Here is a 12659-nt window from a genome sequence, read left to right on the forward strand (position 1 = left end):
ATTTATTTTCCAAATTCTGTGTGTGTTATGGTATTTTTGATGTACAAAATATTCAATTTTTACATTGTCAAATCTATCATTTTTTCCAGTTTGTTTTATGATTAAAAGAGCCTCTTAAACATGATGCTCTGACAAATTTTTCCAGTTTTTCAAACAGTTAAATGATTGCATCAACACAATTTATTGAATAATTTACCCTTAACTCACTGATTTGCAGAGCCATACTTTATATACCTTAATTGATCTTATACTGATTTCAATATGCTATATATTGATTTCAAGATATTGGACAAGATGCAGGCAATATTTTACCCACTTTCCAAAAGCTATTAAAATAAGTGAATTCATTAGCATTTTTGCTGGAAAGCAAATCTAGACTTCTTTGTGTTTCAGAAATTGTGCAAAACTCCTAAAAGATGGAAAGAAGAAAATATTTCACCAACTAATGCATACAAGTGGTTGCTTCCTAAAGATGTAGGTATTAGGAGTAGGAGGGGACACAGAGGTCATTTATAGGATTTTTAGTTTGGGTTCCCCTGGAGGTTGCCAGGTAAATTATCCCCTGCGTTGTCTCTGTCTTGGCCCCTTGATTCTGACCATAGAGTTAAGATATCTGCAATTAAGAAAGATCAACAAATGGGGGCGTATGTGTCAATTTTCCAGTATTTGATAAACTGGGTTTGCAAATATGCAGATAAGATCCACCAAGGAATCCTCCACATAAGCATACCTTTCCTTCTCAAACACCATGGGAAACAGATCAGCAGCATGACCCACTGCTCCCTACAGGCTGATTGTGTGAGCAGCTATTGTTAGCACATATTGACAATCCAAAGCACATGATGAATGCTCAAACAAGAATCAACAACCATTCCAGGAGAGTCAGCCCCATGAAAGGAAGAGATAACAAGCTTAATGAAAGAAAGTTTTTATAGCCAAGAACATAGCACTGCAGTGACAAGGAGAAGAATAAGTATGGAGATTGAAGATAATATTGCATTATCTAAAATAGTTTTTTACAGTATGATATGGAAGTTAAATATTAGATATTTTAAAAATATAAAATATTAAATATAAAGGCAGATATTTAAAATATATAAGCTATGCTTACCTAAAGAAATTAGTAAGTTCAAAAACTTAATATTTGAGCTTTTAATAATTGAGAAAATGTAGACGTAAAGAGAACAAATAACTTTCCAGTGTCTCAGAGTCATCAGATTTTTGAGGCTTAGTTCAGAATTATATTATTTTCATCCTATTATTTTTTATCATACTTCATTGCCTAAAACGTTTTTTGAAGAAGAAAAACTGAAAGGAAATTCAAAATATATGGCTGATTTATTTACAACCAGAGTGTTGAGGAGCCCTGATTATAATGGCAGTTATTTCCCTATTTTTCCATGTGGAATGAGATATTTTCAAAGAATGGGTCCAACTGTGCTTTCTAAGTCCTCTATCCAAATATCGAATGCTCATGGTGATGACACCAGGAATTTTCTAGTAAAACTATTTATCTGACTTAGTTCTATTTCTACCCTTTTTTTGACTGTATAAAGGAAAGAAGAATTCACCTGCATATCTTTCTCATGGAGTAAGGTAGTAATAAATTAAATATTGAGGTCCAAAGAGTTACACTTATTCTTTACAGAATTCCTTACTCTCACCTATTTACCATCTTCTTCCTGTATGAGTGAGGGCCCTTTAAATTATTCCAAACCTAAACTTTACTGGAATCCATAATTTATTAAAACCCAGTGTCAAATGCAGATCAACATTTCATCTTATATAACTTCCTCATGGATTTTGGAATGTGGAATAAAAGGTTGTCTAATAGAAATGTTTTTTCATGAGTGCTTCTTGTCTCGGGCTCCCCACTCTATCTAATTTTCATCTCTGTACTTTCATACTCATGACAGAAAACCATAATTAAAGGAACAACAGATGGTTAATAGAAGCTACTGTTCTATGAGGATACTAAGCTATGGGCCTTATTTTGACAATTACTGGAACAGCAAATACAAAAGCCTAGTCTTGATAATTTCCCAAGCTGAAAAAGAAAACAAAAATAAATAAGAGGAAAATGCACAAGTTACCTCCCATCAGAATTCTCTAGAACATGCTAATTTTTTAGGCTAGTGTTTATTCTACTTGGCCTGGCCTCCACTGTGACAAAATTGTGTCTTCTCTATGCTTCCAAATTATTTGGAACATCAGTGGCTAATATCAATAGCAGGTATGGCAATTATGGTATATATCAAGGTTGATTAAGATTTCAACAAATTTTTCTTTTTCTTAATGATAAAGACTTTAAAATGTCATTTAAAAGAGAACCAGCTTTGATAATACCAAAGATGTGGAAAAAATAGCCATTTATTGTATATCAATCAATAACTACTTTCAAATCACGTAAAATTCAGTCATGGTAAATCTGGGGTTTTTTTTGTTTTTCATTTTTTTGGTGAGGAAGATTGAGTCTGACTTAACATCCGTGCCAACCTTCCTCTGCTTTATATGTGGGACACCACCAAAGCATGGCTTGATGAGTGGTGTGTTGGTCCATGCCTGGGACCAGAACATGTGAACCCCAGGCTGCCCAAGTGGGGCTCGAGAACTTAACCATGACACCACTTGGTGGCCCCAGTAAATCTTTTTACATACAGGTTTGCCTTCTACAATTTGATGCAGTGTGTTTGTTAATTATATCACTTTCAACAAATTTAAAAAGTGTTTCAATGCATTTAATTTAAAATTGTCATGTGGGAAAAATCCACCTCTCAAAATGACATGAAATAATATTTAGGCTGCAGCTTAGGGCAGTAAAAGTCAGCAAGCAACTACTGAAGACAAAAATATCATTAGACTAAGGAAGGCACTTCAATAATTTTTACATCAATGTCACCTGGGCATTTATGTAAGTCTCCCAAACTTTGTGGACTAATAAGACTTTTTTTTAACAGAAAGAAATATTTCTCCAAATAATCAAGGGACTGCATGTTTGTGTTTTTCACTATGAATAGAAGTTCCCAGCTGCTGTAGATCTCAGATGTAAGATGGAGCTGCCTCCCAGTGAACTAGTTTATTCCTTTGGGAAATGGGAATCTTCTAACTTCTTACATGGAGGAAAAGTGGGGAAGGATTAAGGAGGTGATACCGAACCTGAAGTGAGTTCGCTCACCCATTTTGCAGCAAGCCAATCTCTGGCATCAGGGGTAGTGGAAGAAAGGGGGAATTTTATTATTGCACAGCACTGAGCAAGAAGAGAGGGCAGCTAATGCTGAAATCCCAAACTCCCTGAAAAGCTAAAAGGTAGGGTTTTTATTTGGGGTTTTAGGCAGAGGAGGGGGAGCATATGGCCTTGCTGGTGAGAGCTTTCCCACCAGCCTGTGTTTGGCCTTGAGACTACTTGCAGAGAGGAGGGAGCCTGTGACCTTGCTGGTCAGCAGCTTTCCCACCAGTCTATATCTCTTTGCAGGGAGGAGATAATGAATCCATGTGTTTGTCCTTAGTGGTGTCTGTCTCCATGGAGGATAGAGGATTCTGGAGCCAGGAAGCCAGGGAGTAAGCAGGGACAAAATGTTTTAACTCCATATGTGTTGGGTTTAATGTAGGGAAACTGATATCAGGGTCAGTATCAGAGGGAGAAAGAGAGAGAAACTCCCAGTTCTGTTAGCTTCTTTCAGTTCTTCAAGCGCCTGCCCACCTTTCATAAACAGTACCTTTTGCTTCCACTTTCTTGCTAGAATGCTCCTTGCTTTCTACCTGGCAAATTCCTCAGCCCGGGTTTCAACTTAAATATCACTTTTTCAGAGATGTCTTTTTCTGTCCCCAGGCAGTTCCCACTCCCAACTGAGTTGTATTATATTAACAATTATCTCCCTTAATATCAGTTCTAATACTTTGTAAGTCTACCTCTGTATATATGATTCTTTGTTTTTATATGTGCCTTCTACACTTAAATGCCTGTTTTGTTCACTGGTGCGTTCCCAAGATGTAACATAGTTACACAAAGACAAAAAATAAACAATCGTTCTTTCTTTCCTTCAGTATTTGTGGGCACTTACTATGAACAAAGCCTCATCACTGTGCTGCACCTGTGAAGGATATAAGATGCCATGCTCTTACCTTTAAGGATTATATAATTTAGAAGGTGAAATTATATAAATTGTCATGAAACAAAGCAAATATTGAAGTCACAGGAGCGGGAGAGACCAAGAGCTTCAGCTTAAAAAAAGATTCACAGCTATTGGAACACTTTCCTTGAGGGATTTTGAGGACACTAATTAGCTAGCTACTCTTTGTCCTTAGGATGAGCAGGTAACTCTTTCGGAAAAAGGCAAGTAATGAGTCAGTAGACACATCTCTGCATGTGAGAACTACCTTCCCTCCCACAGCCTTCCCACACACCCAAACCCAAACTACTTTTTTTTCTTACATCAGCACCCTCCCCCCGTTTTTTTGAACTAAAGTTGAAGCGTGTTTAGTATAGAATGTGGAAGTGTCATGGAGAAAGCTATGAGAAAACCTGAAGATTCCAATTACAATCAAGACTAGCCTTGACAATGACACACAAGTCATGAGACACACAAGTCATTAGCTTCTACTGCCTGAACTGGCTTCCTTAACAATGAAAAGGTCTTTAATTACCAAACTAAATTTTACATTCCAAACCTCTAAATACATGCTTGCCATTCTTTCCTTTTTTTTTTTTTAAAGATTTTATTTTTTTCCTTTTTCTCCCCAAAGCCCCCCAGTACATAGTTACATATTCTTCGTTGTGGGTCCTTCTAGTTGTGGCATGTGGGATGCTGCCTCAGCGTGGTTTGATGAGCAGTGCCATGTCCGCGCCCAGGATTCAAACCAATGAAACACTGTGCCGCCTGCAGCGGAGCTCGCAAATTTAACGACTCGGCCAAGGGGCCAGCCCCGCCATTATTTCATCTACTTATTAATCTCTTTGTAAAACATTTATAGCATTTAAAAAATAAGAAAATAAGAATGCTTAATACTGACATACAAAAATGTTTAAACGTGACTTCTGCTAATGAACTGTAGTTTGGGAAAGACAGATACCTGAAAAACTAAATACAATATTATGTCTAATAATATAGGACTAATTTTCAAAATCCAAGTCCTGTACACATTCTGTTAGATTTATGCCTAAATATTTCATTATTTGAGCCCTTGTAAATGATATTGTACCTTTTTTTAAAGACCGGCACCTGAGCTAACATCTGTTGCCAATCTTCTTTTTCTTCTTCTTCCCAAAGCCCCCCAGTACATAGTTGTATGTTCTAGTTGTGGGTCCCTCTGGTTGTGGTATGTAGGACGCTGGGGCAGCATGGCTTAATGAGTAGTGCCATGTCTGCACCTAGAATCTGAACCAGCAAAACCCTTGGACTCTGAAGCAGAGTACAGGAGCCTAACCACTCAGCCAGGGGCTGGCCCCAATATTGTATTTTTTAATTTCAATTTCCACATATTCATTGCTAGGATGTACAAACACAATTGAGTTTTATATGTTGATCTTATATACCAGTTCCTTGCTGAACTCAACTAATTAGTTCTAGGAGTTTCTTTGTAGATTCCTGGGATGTTCTATGAAGACTATCATGTCATCTGCAAATAGAGAAAAATTTACTTCTTCCTTTCTGATCTATGTGCATTTTGTTTCCTTTTCTTGTCTTATTGCTCTTTCCAGGACTTTCAGTATGATATCAAATACCAGTGGTGAGACTAAATATCTTTGCTTTGTTTCCAATCTTGGGAGTGAAACATTCAGCCTTTCCCCATCAAGTATGATGCTAGCTCTAAGTTATTTATAGATGTTCTTTATCAGGTTGAGAAAGTTCCTCTCTATTCTTAATATCTTGAGACTTTTAAATAAGACCCACCTGGTCTTATTTCTTATATATTGCTGAACTGTTTTGAGAATTTAGAACTTTTGCATCCATCTTAATGAGGGATATTGAAGGAGTTTTTCTATTTTTATGTTGTTTTTCTCTGGTTTTGGTATCAAGGCAATAAAAAAAGGCCTCATAAAATGACTTAGGAAGTATGCTTTCCTATTCCATTTTCCAAAAGAGATGATATATAGTATTGCCATAAATTCTTCTTCAAAATTTGATTGAATTGTCCAGTGAAAAAGTTTAGGTCTGGAGAATTTTCTTCGTGAGATTTTAAATTTAAAATTCAATTTCCTTTACAGTTTTAGGACTATCCGAATTACCTATTTCAACCAAGTGATGCAGTATATGATTTTTATCGATTAGGTCCATTTCATCTGAGTTGTCAAGTTTATCTGTGTAGAGTTGTCTGTAGTAGTACCTTATAATCCTTTTGACTTCTTTTTTTGTTTTTTTTTTCTGCTTTATCTCCCCAACACCCCCCCCACACCCCACATACACAGTTGTATATCTTAGTTGCCGGTCCTTCTAGTTGTGGGATTCCTTTTGACTTCTGAAGAGCCTATAATGATATCCTCCAGTTCATTCTTGATATTAGTAATTTTTGTCTCTTTCCTCTCTCTTTTTTTCTTTTGGTTAGTCTCAATTTTATTGGTATTTTTATTTTATTTTTTTATTATGGTAAGATACTTGACATGAAATCTAACCTCTTAAATTTTCAAGTGCACAATACAACGTTGTTAACTATAGCCATAATGTTGTGCAGCAGATTTCTAGAGTTTATTCATTTTACATAATTGAAACTTTATGCCCACTGAACATCAACTCCCTGTTTCCCCCTCCCCCTAGCCCCTGGCAACCATCATTCTAGTCTCTGTTCCTATGAATTTGATTATTTTAGACGTCTCATATAAACGGAATCATGCAATATTTGTCCTTCTGTGACTGGCTTATTTCACTTAGGGTGACGTCCTTCAGGTTCATCCATGTTGTTGTACATGGCATGATTTCCATCTGTTTTAAGGCTGAATAATATTCCATTTAATGTATATACCACATTTTCTTTATCCATTTACTTATTGATGGACATTTTGGTTGCTTTCATTTATCGGTTGTTGTGAATAATGCTGCAATGAGCATGAGAATGCAGATATCTCTTCAAGATCATGATTTCAATTCTTTTGGATAAACACCCTAAAGTGGGATTACTAGATCTTATGGTAGTTATATATATTTTTTCCTTCCCAAAGCCCCAGAACATAGTTTTTATTCTAGTTGTAAGTCCTTCTTGTTCCTCTATGAGAACCACCACCACAGCACAGCTACTGACAGATGAGAGGTGTGGTTCCCTGCCAGGGAACCAAACCCAGATCGCCGAAGTGGGGCACACTAAACTTCAACCGCTTCAACTGCCAAACTACAAGCCATCAGGGCTGGCTCAGTATTTATATTTTTAATTTTTGAGGAACCTCCATACCATTTTACATAGAGGCTATGCCATTTTACATCCCCAATGACAGTACACAAGGTTTCCAATTTCTCCATATTCTTGCCCACACTTATCTTTTTTTTTATAACAACCATTCTAACTGGTGTGAGGTGATATCTCATTGTGGTTTTGATTTGCATTTCCCTGATGATTAGTGATGTTGACCACCTTTCATATTGTTGTTTGCCATTTGGATGTCTTATTTTGAGAAATATTTATTCAAGTCCTTCGCCCACTTTAAAAATCAGATTATTTGATTTTTGTGTTGTAGGAGTTCCTTATAGATTTTGTATATTAACCTTTCTCAGATATATAGTTTGCAAATATTTTCTCCCTTTCCATAGGTTGCTTTTTCATCCCGTTGATTATTTGTTTTTCTGCACAGAGATTTCTAGTTTGATGTAGTCCCATTTGCCTGTTTTTGCTTGCCCTATTCATATCATATTCAAGAAATGATTGCCAAGACCAATGTCATGAAGCTTACCTCCTATGTTTTCTTCTAGGAGTTTTACAGTCTCAAGTTTCACAATAAAGTCTTTAATCCATTCTGAGTTGATTTTTGTGTATGGTATGAGATAAGGGGCCAATTTCACTCTTTTGCTTGTAGGTATCCAATTTGCTCAACATCATTTGTTGCAGAGACTATCCTTTCCCCATTGTGTATTGTTGGCACACTTGTTGAAGATCAGTTGAACATACATGCATGCATTTATTTCTGGGATCTCTATCCTGTGCCATTGGTCTGTTTGTTTTTATGCTAGAAAGCACTATACAAGTATACTAGAATTGAAAATTTAACTACATGGATGGTGGATAGTGGTAGCCAGATTTCTTATCATTGGAGTGGGAATTCACATGTAAGCAAGCAGAGGAAGATAGTATGATTCATATGTTAATGGTTTAGAGTTAGAGACATCAGTAAGAACTTATGTTTTGTTTAATAGAGTAAGAGATAGTTAAATATAGAAATATTTATAAATATCTGTATATACACATGTTAGTATAAACACATTTTTTTGCTATGCTAGCTGAGAAAGCCTGAAAGGAATGGATACAGAAGCCAACTGAAAGAGCTTCCAATGGCCTAAATGGAAGAATTAGAGTGACAAAATAAATAAAGTAGTATTAGATTATAATTCAAAGCAAAAAATCAATATCCATATTGACATAAACAAATGATTAAATAAGTAAATAAATTGATGAAAGAGACAAAGCTCACTTGCAGAAGAATTCAAAATAATTTATGTAGATACTCTGCCCTCAGGTAGGCAACCATGAGTCTCCATTCTTTATGACTGAGCTTTGCATATAGAATTCCTTCCAAAGACTAGAGGATGGAAAGCAGAAAAGAAGAATAATCTTACAGTAGAGACACTAAACACTATCTCAGCCAATTGATCAAGGTCAACACCAAGAGTGATAAATCATCTAGATAGTAGGTATTCTTGTAAGGATATAATGAAAATGGCACTTTACCTCTATGATCTTCCTCTCAAAAACTCATAGCACCAGTGTATGTCTGAGAAAAACATGAGGCAGATTCCAATAAAGGGGTGTCTTACAAAATACTTGATGTGAATTCCTCAAAACTGTCAAGGTCATCAAAAATAAGTCTGAAAAACTGTCACAGTGAAGATGCACCTAAAGAAACACAACAGCCAGATATAATGTGGTATCCTAGAAAGGATGCTGGAAAAGAAAAAGGCATTAGGTAAAGAATAAGGACATCAGATTAAAGTATGGACTTTAGTTAATAATAATGTAACAGTATTGCTTCATTTATTGTGGCAAATATACCACACTAATGTAAGATGATAACAATAAGGAGAACTGGGTGTGGAATATATTGGAACTCTATGTACTATATAGTCATTTTTTTTTTTGTAAATCTGAAATTTCTCTAAAATATGAAGTCCTCTAAAAAAAATCCTTGTCAGAGAATCCTAACATCTATGTCACCTTTCTGTTGATGTCTGTTAATTGGCTTTTCTCAATCAAGTTATTTTTATAGCTCTTCGTATAACAGAAAATTGTATTGAATTTAAACCTGGAATTTTAGGATATTACCTGAATCTTTTAAAAATCTTTTGCTTAAGCAAGACTCCTCTAACACTGCTCCTTTGGGAAAAGAGTAATGCCACCTTATTACCGCAAGCTTGGGGTGAAAGTCTAGGTTCCCCATGAAGTCCCTGTTAGTATCCAGGGAAAGGGGTTTCTTATTACTGCTGAGTAGGGTCGGGAGTTCTGTGTTCCTATGTGGGAGCAGGGTGGGGCATCATGGGGTATTTGTTCTAGTTACTGTAGAGCATTTGTGAAAGTCCTAACTCTTCAATAGAATTCCTTCGGCGCCAATCCAATGACGAAGCGAAGAAGCAACTCAATATTCATTACCACCAGTTGGGGACAGAAGTCTCCACTGACATGGAAGTGTGGGGGATGGACAAATGGAAGGGATGAGATGGCAAGGGACTTTATTAATGCCCAGCAAGAATGAAAGTCCCAGATCCCCTCTTATCCCTACTCTAATGTCACCCGCACAGGAATGGGGGTGGAGATGGAGTACTTTATTATAGCCTAATAATGGTGGAATTCTAGGCTCCCCACAAGGAATTTTCAGGGCACTTTTGGACAAGAACAGGGAAGAAAAAATTATTGTATCTAAAATCTGGTGAATATAACCGTGTCATATTTGGTTTGGATTTTGTCTTTCAAGGTTTATAGATAGGGAATATAAGGCAGTTTTTCCTTCTGAAATAAAATGAAAAGTGACTCCAAGTGATTAAGGGTGGCTGCATAATGGGGAGGGGGTTGGCCTTCCTCAGTTTTGTTGGACATTTGCTTGGGTAAAGGACACATAAATCTGCTGCTGTGTCTATCTGAAGATATAAGAAGAGAACTAGAGTGAGCTGGCTCATGGGCAGTGGGCAGCTTGGTAGGAATATGAGTTTTCCATGAGTCAAATGGTAGCTGAGCTAGAGTCATCTGGTCCCATTAAGATCTCCAAGCTTGGGATCAGAGAAAGGTAAAATTGGGAAACCCCACAATGTAATAAGTTAAACATACATTCCATGAGAGAGGCAAAATCTACAGGCTTGTCATTTAGAGGACAACAAAGGTCAACCATTATTGGTAAAAGAAACTGGAATGGTCCATTAGAAGACCATTAAAACATTGTCTGCTTAATTAAGGAGAAATTTCACTTATGCCTTCCCCTCTTCCAAGTTGCAGCTCTTCAGAGGAGCCAGACTAAAAGAGGTGTATGGATCTCAGAGCCAGAAATCTTCTTAGTCTCTCACTCCACAGCCAGTATCTCAGCTCAAGCTCATACAGGCAGCAGTGATGGCAAGGAGGAGAAAGGGGCTTATGTACACTATGGTGAGGAAATGAATTTTAAATTGAATTTGACTTTGGAGCTTTAAAATGGACCAAATTTTAATAACTGCCAGTGGATGCGTTGGTTTTTTTAAAGCTTTAACATGGTACAAATTTTAATAACTGCAAGTGAATGAAACTGTGGAATGCATATGATTTCATTAGTGGATAGCAATGTGAAATTTGACAAAGCAGTGATGGAAAAAATAAAGTCATTTCACCTTTAAGTCCCACCAAGTTGAGCCTTCTTAACAAACTGGCTAGTGAATAAAAGATATTTAAGACATTGACTATTTTTCTTATTCGTCATTTGACTTGTGACTGCATGACTGTTTTGGCTGTGATAAAAGGGGTGTATGAATACATCTAATGCCATTTATTAATATAGAAAAAGTTATTTTTCATGTTCAGTGAGGGCCATTGAACATAATGCTTCTACTTTCTATCCATCTTCCTGTTTACAAAGCAGACTAGAATACAATTCACAGCTTTTACTGCCATTCTCCTTGACATTTCACTTACCTGCTTTTCTCCCCCATTAGCCTGCCTTTGAGAGAGTGTGGGCACTGGGTAGTAGATCAACTTAATAGCTGGTACATCTGGTGCAGCCTGACAGACAGATTGCCTGCCTGCTTAGACCCTCTGCATGAGTAAAGAATCAGAAGAACTTGGTCTTTCCAAAGTGGAGCTGACCTGAGAAAAATCTTTCCACATAAGGCAATGTCACCTCCTTCCCATGAAAAAAAATGACATCTGTGCAAAGTTAGAGAGGAAACAAGGAGAAATTAGAGTTGATGTGACTTGGTTGTTCTACGATTTTGTAAAAAACAGAATACTTTTTAATTTTAACTTTTACATCTTGAAATAATTTCAAACAAAAACATTGCTAAAATAAAAATAGTAAAAAGAACATCCGTCTGCTTTTTACTTCTATTTACCTATTGTTAGTATTTTACTGCGTATCCTATATGGGGTTGTTTACATATATTTTTCTGAACTCTTAGAAAGTAAGCTGTACACATCATGATCCTTGTACCCCTAACACTTCAATGAGTATTTCCTAAGAATGGGAATATTCTCTTACATACCACCAGTAGAGTTGACACATTCATACATTTGTATTGATACAGTACTTCTGTCTAATCTATCATCCGTATAACAATTTTGTCAGTTGGTTGAATAATGTTCTTTATAGCATTTTAAAAGAAAGTCTTTTGAAGTTTGAGCTTAGTGAGTAGTATACCATCTAAACAAACATATACAAGAGATTGTAGGGAATTTTTTGTTAATGTGCCAGTACACTAAAAGAAATTGGCAGTAACAAAGATGCTCTGTCAACTGTTACTTATGTCTTTCCATGAAACTGATGTTTATGTAAAAGGAAGAAAAAAAATATCAAACAAAGAAACAGAAATATGATCTTAGAACAATTCTTGGTCTAATCTATCTTCTAAGAGATCTTTATGTTAATAGGGTAACTATGAAAGTTTCTGGTTGTAATAGTCCAGTTGAAATGTCCAGTTGGAATCTAAATTGTAGTTCATTACCAGGCACAGGGCTGTATTTCTGGTCTGTAAATCTAAGACCCTAGGTGATGAATTCAAGCTGATCTTTTTATCACTTAATCCAATAATACCCTTCACAGCATTTTCAAAAGAACATGACCTTTAGGGCCGTACTAGAGCCATATGCTAGATTGTGCTACCCATGGATGATAGGGTAGGGACCACATCTCAAGTATGCAGATGTGGAATGCAAAATAACAGCCAGATGTTCTTCTCGTATGTGTCTATGCCCCTTTGCAATGAATCTTACAGCTCCTCCCATCAAGAGCTGGAGAATATTTTTGAATCTTTGATTCTGGTTAGACATGTGACTTGCTTTGGTCTATGGGA

This window comes from Equus asinus, chromosome 21, assembly GCF_041296235.1.
Source record: "Equus asinus isolate D_3611 breed Donkey chromosome 21, EquAss-T2T_v2, whole genome shotgun sequence".
NCBI classification, from domain to species: domain Eukaryota; kingdom Metazoa; phylum Chordata; class Mammalia; order Perissodactyla; family Equidae; genus Equus; species Equus asinus.